Raw genomic sequence first — 9,009 nt, 5'->3', positions numbered from 1 at the left:
CAGAGCCATGCTCAGAAACCCCTCTTGCGGCTGGGGATATGCTATAGGCACTACACCATGCCCTGTGCCTGTGGGACCCGCTGTCCCCACCTGGTACATACAGCTAAGGAGACAAGAGATTTTACTGTGTTTTATTTAGTAAAATGTTAAAATAAATAAATACAAATTGATCAGATGCTCTGTATCCCCTCCCCCCAACTTTAATTTGCTAAAATCTAAACACATTTGTACCAAAACTGAAACCACAAGGAACTTGAAGGCAGCAGAGACTGCAGATCACTATGAGCATCAGGCTAAAAAAAATAGAGATATTTAAAAAACCCAAACCAGCTCACAAGTCGGTGTTCTCATGGTGTGATTCTGTGACAACAGAGCAGTACCAGTCAGAAAGGGCATTTTACACCAGGGCCTGCAAGGACGGGAGATTGGTGGGGAACGGGACAGCACAGAGGGCAGAGCCATGGCTTTGCCTTCACAAACCCATCTGGGAAAGAAGCTGCCATCGTCCCCGTGCAGCACCAGCCCCGTGGCTGCGGGGCAGCACTGCCAGAACGGGGGGCTGTTCACCAAAGTCACCTGGAGAAATCAGACAGGCTGGAGGAGGGACCAGGGCTTGGATACAGAGCCCTTCAGGGTCAGGTCCTGCTCCGAGCCCATGGCAAGACTTCTGCTTACAGCTTGGTCTTGGGTGAAACACTGGGGTGGGAGTGGAGGAATGGGATGAAGCACAGCACACAGGCAGGGTGGTGGTATCAACAAATCTACTGAGATGGTGCCACCATGATCACAGGAACACGAAGCCGTGATTGAGGCCTGAGTATTTTCTCTAAACAAGCAGAGCTGCCTTCACAACCCTCCTGCCCTCAGCTGCAGATGACACGGTGTTCGCAGATTAGAGCCAGTCAGCCTCACAAAGACAAAATTCGGCATGGGCAGCCACCCCAGTGCTGCACCAGACCTCCCAGGCAGCAGCAGCTCACCACCACTTCACTGCTGTTGACACAGCAAAGTTGTTTCCTTCCTCTGCAGGAGTCTGAACAGGTCAGCACTAGCAGGATCCCCCCTTCCTCCTGGTACCTTGCTTAAGCTTTGCTTAATTGAGTTTGCAAGGCATGCTTTGCTTCTGTGGGGCTATCAGAGGCAGCCAAGATGCCTCTGACAGTGTAAGACAGCGCTTGGGGCGACCCTACAGCTGTAACTGGAGTGAAGCTGCTTGTGGGACACAACTGCCTCCTGGCTCTGGTTGCTTGGGGCTGCCCGGAAGCTGACCGAGTCACAGGGGCTTATGCAGGAGCAAAAACCTTCCTTAAGGAGGGTCTTGGCTGCCTGTTACATATGGCATCAGGAGCAACTCAGAGACAACACACCTGGGAGAGCTGACAGGTAAGACTATGCCTGGCTCGAGAGTCAATCACTGCTTTGATGTCAGTGATAATTTAAGTAAAGAAATATGAGACTATGATTAGAAATTACACAGTAGCCCAGAACAAGCAGAAACACACAGCCTCCTGCCGCACCCAGCAGAGCGTCTTTCAACAATGCCTACCCCAGTGCCCGCAGCCATGGAAAACTGCTCTTCTGGAGTCAGACCTGCCAGTACCTGCTTTACAGAGGCGAATGAGAGGCACAGAGCCTTCTCTTTCCCTCCTCCCTCAATTCTAACATGCCCCACCTGAGAGGCCAACACCTGGGTGACAAGCCAGGGGAGCCCCTGCCCTTGTACATGCACAGCATCTTCCCAGCGCTGCTGCAGTATCCAACCTCAGCGCTGGGGGTCCAAAATCAAGGGTGGCCACTGAACACAGCCCCAGGAGCTGGCCTGTGCCACTGCCTCCTTTCCCCGCCTGAGCTACAACCCCAGGGCTCACTAAGAAAAGTGATATCTTGAAGCTCAGAGGCAACAATACTTCATTATTTTTCCAACAACAGAGATCTAACAAGGCACATGACAAAAGGGCGGGAATCGGTCGAGGTTTACATTTGCCAGTGCAAATTCAGGAAAAAGAAAAAAGATGCAAACTCCCCAGTTGGTGAAAAATGCTGAGAGCCAATGGATTGATACTGCTCGCTGCTGCTGCCTTTCCATCCTACAGCTCCACCCAGGACAGGCAGAACCAAGCTTACATGGCTTTTGAGTTCCCCAGGCACTCCTGAGAGTAAACATGCCCTTAGTACTTCTTCCTTTCTAGAACTAGGGACTGGGTTGAGCTTCTCTCTCTCTGAAGCATTTGACACCTGCTTGGATACTACAGAGCGAAGAAGAACAGACACAGAGCTTACTCCCTGTTCACACTCGAGAGCTGGGACAGGTGTTTTCCCCCAGGAGGGTGCCTGTCCCATGGGCTGCTGCTTAATGTAGCCTAGAGGCAGGGCCCTCAGCTTCTGACAGGTCACATTAAACTTACCACATGCCACAGTCTAGGTGCACTGGTGAAGTGCCCCTTTGCATGTGTCCCTAAAGAATCCAGATCCTGAGAAAACAGGGAGGCATTGCTGCTCAGAGGGATTTTGGCACAGAACTGCCAGATGTGACAGCCCAGAGAACAGGAATCTTGCACAGATACTCCAAAAGATGGTGGAAAAGTACCTAAGTCACAGGTCCTGCCCCACACTGTCTCTTTTGCTCAAGTGGGATCCAGGACCTCTGGGAGCTGATGCTGGTTTTAACCAGGCTAATTGTAACACTTGAACTAGGAAGGTGCAACCACACTAGCAGAGCTGAACCTTCAGCTAGTCTCCGGAATACTTCTAGCCAAGAAAATGTTTAATTAATATGGTCCAGATTAGAGCAGACTCTGGCTGCCCCAAGGTCTTCTTGATCTGCCTTATCCTGACATTGTGGCTTAGAAGTCAAATAAGGCTCTTGTCAGAATGGGATCACTCAGCAGCAGAAGCAGAACTAGGGATGACTTAGTGCCTACTTCCTTCCCTACCTGCAGCCAGGCAGCTCTTCTACCACCACACTTGCTCCTTTTGGAATACAGATCAACCCACATCCAAAATTGAGGTAGGATAAAAAGCAATTTTGTTCTACTCTTTCCACTGAACTTTACCTGGGGTAAAGCAGAGCAGAAAGGAAAAATGTGGAAAGAGAGAAGGAGGGAAAGTGAACGTAGGAAAAATCCAGGAGTGAAATAGGGCTCCATTGTGAGGAGATGGGTATTCCTGCAGTTAATCTTTGTTTCCTTTGCTCCTCCTGCTTTCTCCCTTCCTTTCCCATCTCCAGCCCTGTACTTCTCACCCCTTGAGCCTTCTCAAGAGGCTTCTGTCCTTTCTTTTGTCCCTTGCAGCACCCACCTCTGGCCCAGGGAGATGGGAAGCCCTGGCCTGGCTGTTCTCATGAGACACACTCCAGGGACTCGCACAGCACAGCTATTTTCACGGCACTGGTTCTCTTGACAAGCCTCTTTTTTGTTCACTACTCATTTTAGTAATACTGACAGGGATACAGACAGACTCTCACACAGGTAAGGTCTTGGTTTTCTGAAACAAGCCCACATCTTAAATTAACCTCTGGGAGAGGTGTTTTGTCTTTTCATGGGTCTGTAATTACCAAGCTTACCAGTGCATGGTATAAATAATTTTCTTTATTGGCAAGTTGATCAACTATGTGCCTATACAAGACCCAACGACGCAGAAACTTCTTATCCCAGATAAGAGAGAAATAGGGGGAAAATGGAAGCTAAAGATAAAGGATAGAGAGTCATACTTTTCAAGTATTACATTCCATTCTGTAGAGTTACAAACAGGACTGAGCTTAAAGAAGGGTCTGAGTAAGACAGCAATAACCAGGAGACAAGATGTCTGCAACTATCATCTTTTCCTGATGCCATCTGATTTTTGAATCATTCCCTGGTCCAGGTCTGACCACTGAAAACAAGGATCCAACAGCATGTCATTGCGAGGTTCACTCGCATGCCCTCAGACACCAGTACCTAGCTGGCTGTTGGAGGGTTCTTTGGAGACATTCTGCCTTCTGAATGCCAGAAACTACAGAATCCACATAGTGCTCAGAAATGGCCTCTGCTGAGGTAGTTTTTTGGCCAGGCAAGCCTAAGTGCCAAATGAGTTAGCTGCATGACAAAACATCTTTCTCTTTCTCCGGGTTCCTGACTCTTACAGACTTCTCAGAAAACTCTCTGCAGTAACCCAGCAAGGCTGAACTTGCCCCGATCTTCAGAATTCCAAGGCAGGACAAATGGAGGTGAAAAAGGGTCAGCCCTAAAAAGAGACAACAAACTCTGCCCAAAGGGGAGTAGTCGACAAGGAAGTGTAATATTGGCATTTCAGTGATTATCTGAGCAGTTCATTGAGAGAGGCCCTCAGTAAAACAGTGAATTTTGGTTTAACGTCTTAATATATGATATTTTAAACCCATGTTATTTTAAAAACACATTTCATTAAAAAACGTGTATTCATCATTAGTGCTTCAGAAGCAAAGAGAGCAGTGTGCAACCCAGCTGGGGAAAGAAAGAGAAACATGCACACTACAAATTCACAAATATTTCCCATTGTATCCACATGGGAAGGAAATTTCAGAGTTTACTCCCTGTATTGTGGGCTGCCACAGCTTGGTGGGCCTAAGAGGGAGATTTCACTCTGGCTTCTCCTGAATGCTGACCACGTTGCTTTTCAGGGCTGTCTCTGCAACAGTACATGGAAGAAGATGATTTGAAGCCAAGGAGGTCAGAATTAGGGTTCACATTTCTAAACAGATGGAATATAGACTTGCTTTCTTAAGCCTGGTCAGCTAGGAAGGATAAACTACAATACTGTTTTTCTGCCAACAATAAAACTAACAGATCTGCCGATAAAATTATCACCTTTTTAATTTCTAGGGTAGCAGCTTTTAATTCATATCCCCACCGACAGAAACTTGCTTACGACATAGAACAAAGCCCTGTTTTGCTAATGTAAAACATTAATTCATCCCACCAACATGGTAACTCCTGGCTAAAAATGATGTCCTGGAAGAATCAGCCATACTACTCACTCTATCTGCCAATCATCCCTAGAACTATTGCTTTTACTGGGTTTTGTACAGCACTAAAATCACTGCTGGCTCTAAACAAAAATAATGAGAACAATAATGATAGTACTAATCCTTCTAGCCAGGTCACATGCTCACTTTGCCACTCTGACCACTACGCACCTTTCCAGCTGTTTAAAGAACAGATTGCAAGGAGAAGGGAAAAAACAACTTCTGCAGCACTTGCTCTATTTCTGAGCAAAGGAGCAGAGTACTTCTTAAAAGTCCTTAGCACTGGGCTGAGAGCCAGGATTGTCTCTGATATGAGCTTCCTTTGTGGTCTCATCGCTTCCCTTATAACAGAGATTTAAAAGCCACTTGTTTCCCACCAATGACAAGCAATGACATAAGAATTAGTTAATATCTTGGTGGTGGTTTGGAAATACAAAACCACATTCCATATGACAGCTTCCCAAAGAGCAGAAGTTTTAGTGTAAACTCATTCTATCTCAAACGTTACATGAGAAAAAACCCCAAACCAATACAAACCCAGAACACAAGCTTGAGCTTTAAGCTGTCAAAGAGTTTAAATTTCTTCCTTGATTGGAACCTCTTGGAGCACCTAGAAAAAAAATTTATTTTCCTCTGAATATAGTAAATGCCAATTCCCCTTCCACCCTATTATTGGTAATTGGGCAGAGATAATCCCAATTTACTCTGCCTACATAGCAGCATCATTGCCAGCGCCACTGCAGCTCTGGGAATGCTCCTTGTCTATTGACTGTTGCAGAGCTGGAAGAAAAAGCATCTGAACAGGATCAGTGGGAGAGAGAGAAAACTACCTAAGCAGTATCAAAAACTGTAAGTTAAGATCTGCCAGGTAATGTTTAACTAAATGCATCCTTTTACAGTCTGGAACACAAATGCTGTAACAAAAGGGACATAAAAGTCTTATCTACTTGGATTCTGGAGACAAGAAGATGCCTCAGAAAAGCAGTAATAGCTGCTTTAACATCTCCTGTCTGGTTAACTGTGCTCAAATTTAAATATGGCTACTAGTGAATTTCACTTCCATTCCCTCCTGAATCAGCAAAGAAAACAGAAGGACTATCTAGTCTCCAGGCATAGCCTGCTACCTCCAAATACTGCAGTGTTTCCAAGAGAGCTCAGCAGGTAACACCACAAACAACATGAGAACCATGAAGACTCAGCACGCCTATCCCTGAGACTGTCTCTTACCAGGAATGTACTCGATGCTTCAGAAGATGATGTTAAGAATTAGCCCGGTGTCCAACTAAAGAGCAACCTGTTCAAAAAGGCAGTTTCTCCTGAATATCTGGCCATTAGCTGATGGCTCATATTCTATGGAAAGAAGGCTCATGTTCAGTTTGCTTTCTCTCTTCCACCCTGGAAATTGACAGTCTTTTGTTTAAATGCTATGGGTTGCTGGCCCAGTGCTGCCCTGTGGTGATGACCCCCACGGGTAACTGGATTGATGCAAGGACATTTTTAGTACGATCAGTTTTGATGTCATCTGCCCAGCCGTCTCCCTGCCACTCATGCTAACTTATCCTTCCAGCTCCACTAGTTCCAGAACAGAACTCAAACATCAAAAGACAGAGTCGAGGTTATCACAGCTGAGAAGTGCACCTAAGAGTCACTTTCTCAACTGCAGATAAATGTGAGAACTCAGGATATCAGTTCTGAGCTCAGAGCTGAAAATAGTGCACACTTCTACAGAAGGAATAAAAGTCCTTAAAGGGCAGAAGGGCAACCTAAGGGAGAGGGAGGAAAACAGCTCTAAGAACCCCACAGAAGCCCATTTGGCTGTGGCAGCAAAGAAACTGTCTCAGGTTATTTAGTGGAGTATTCACTTCTGACTAAGAAATGCATCCTTGAAATCAAAAGCTTTTCTACCTTCCACTAGAAATGGCTGAGCAGGTCTGCCTCGCCACACAACGCATGCTCTCAAGGCCACCACACCGGAGACACTGCCTCACATTGTGTATGTAGTAGCTCAACTCTGCTCCCACCAGAAGTAAAGGGAGTTTTCCAAGTACTTCCAGTGGAAACAGGCTTTGCTCAGATGTTTAAATGCAGTAATGAAACTAGACAGCTCTGGGACACAATCCGACGTGACCACAATCAGCACCCTAAACTGAGACAGACCCCACAGTCAGGAAGCACAAGGTAAGCTTTGCTGTCAAGAGTGAAAAGATTATACATAAGAGATGAACTTCTTAAACAAGAGGAGATAATGGAAGGCGATTTCAGTCCAACCAACTCACTGTCTTTCATCCTCAAGGCTCGAATCAGTCCATATCACAAAACTGTAAAAACCTTAAACAAGCACATTGTCAACTGCTTTCCTCTGGGTTACAAACACATGAAAGAATGGGGGAAAGATGGTAACAACAGAGACAAGCCTGGCCGATCCTCCAGGTGGGGTGAGATCCAGCACTGTAGGATTTGATTCTCTTTAGAGTTTAGCCAGTAGATGTATGGTATAATCTACTGAAACTGTCCCATTTGATTTTAAAACACAAACACAGCAGAATGTGATCATAAATAAGCAAAGTCTGTGTTAAAAAATTCTAAGTACACAGCATTTTCTCCAGTTCTGACACCTTTTTAATAGAAATCACTTGTTTAGGAAACAAATAGCACTTTTGTAATTTTTTTACAATGTTTCTTACCTTGATCTTATTTTAAGTAACACTAGGAAGACCTCAATATCTTTTATTTTCCTTTTTAATTTAAAAAAGTTGTTTTTTTTCCCCCAGATACAAAGATTTTGCCCTTGCATAAAAAAACAGTGCCCAAAACGATGACACAAGGACTCACAAAGACTCACTGTATCTCACTGACACTATTACTTCTAATCTATACCATGCAAGGTCCCATCTACCTCTTTAATTAGACTGTCAGCCTGAAAAACAGCTTTTCTATTCCTTATTTAGTTCTTGTTACCAAAAGAAGAGAAAGGAAGTGAAAGAAAAGGACATTTCTCTGTTGAGTTCACACATCTGGGTTATGTGCTACTTTGTTCAGGATACCTTTGTTGTTTATAAATACAGAAAAGGGCTGAAATCTCATTTTCAAGTAATTGATGCACATTTTCTCTTGAGACACCTCCATCCAATGCTCCAAGCTGACCCTGAATTCTGGCCCTCATTTTCCCATTCCCAACATAGACTTTATGGATGAATGTGAGGACCCAAACCAACTCTGCAAAGCAAGTCTGTTGTTTAATGTGAAGAAACAGGACTAACCCCAAGCTGTTGGGACAGTAGATCCTCAGCCTATACATGTGAGGGGAAGCACAGGGGCAGGTACTGATCTTTTCACACTTGTGACCAGTGACAGGACTCGAGGAAACTGCATGAAGCTGAGTCAGGAGAGGTTTAGATTAGATAGCAGGAAAAGGTTTTCCACCCAGAGTGTGGTTGAGCACTGAAACAGGCTCCCCAGGGAAGTGGTCACAGCACCAAGCCTGGTTGAGTTCAAGAAGCGTTCTGACAATGCTCTCAGGCACATGGTGTGATTCTTGGGGTGTCCTGCACAGGGCCAGGAGTTGGACTCGATAATCCTGGTGGGTCCTTTCCAACTCAGCATATATTATGATTATATGATTATATGTGCTGGTTACTCAGTGAAAAGTCCATCTCCTTTCCTTTTGTAAATCTCCTGTCTAAACAATAGTAAATACTGCTTATTTGATAGACTTGTCCCTTCTGGGCACTGGGATTTGATAATTTATATTTCTGGTTTTTTTGGTTTAATAGTACTGAGAGTTTAGAAACAGGAAAAGCCCATAGGCTCTTTGGACTTGTTTTTGTTTTCCCCTAGCTAAACAAACTGTTCTGCAAATAGGAACTTGAAACCTGCTCTCCTCCCTTATCCCTGCTCCTCACCCCAAACAAAAATAAAACAAACCTATAGTGGCTGTGGAGGCTGCTGCAGGCACACACTGGTGTAAAATATAGAGAGAGTAAATATATTATTTCACTTGGCATGGTGCTGGCAAAGAACCCCCAGCT

The sequence above is a fragment of the Neopelma chrysocephalum genome, unplaced genomic scaffold (genome assembly GCF_003984885.1).
Source record: "Neopelma chrysocephalum unplaced genomic scaffold, ASM398488v2 Primary Assembly neopelma1_24, whole genome shotgun sequence".
NCBI classification, from domain to species: Eukaryota; Metazoa; Chordata; class Aves; order Passeriformes; family Pipridae; genus Neopelma; species Neopelma chrysocephalum.
This window is presented reverse-complemented; position numbering follows the sequence as displayed.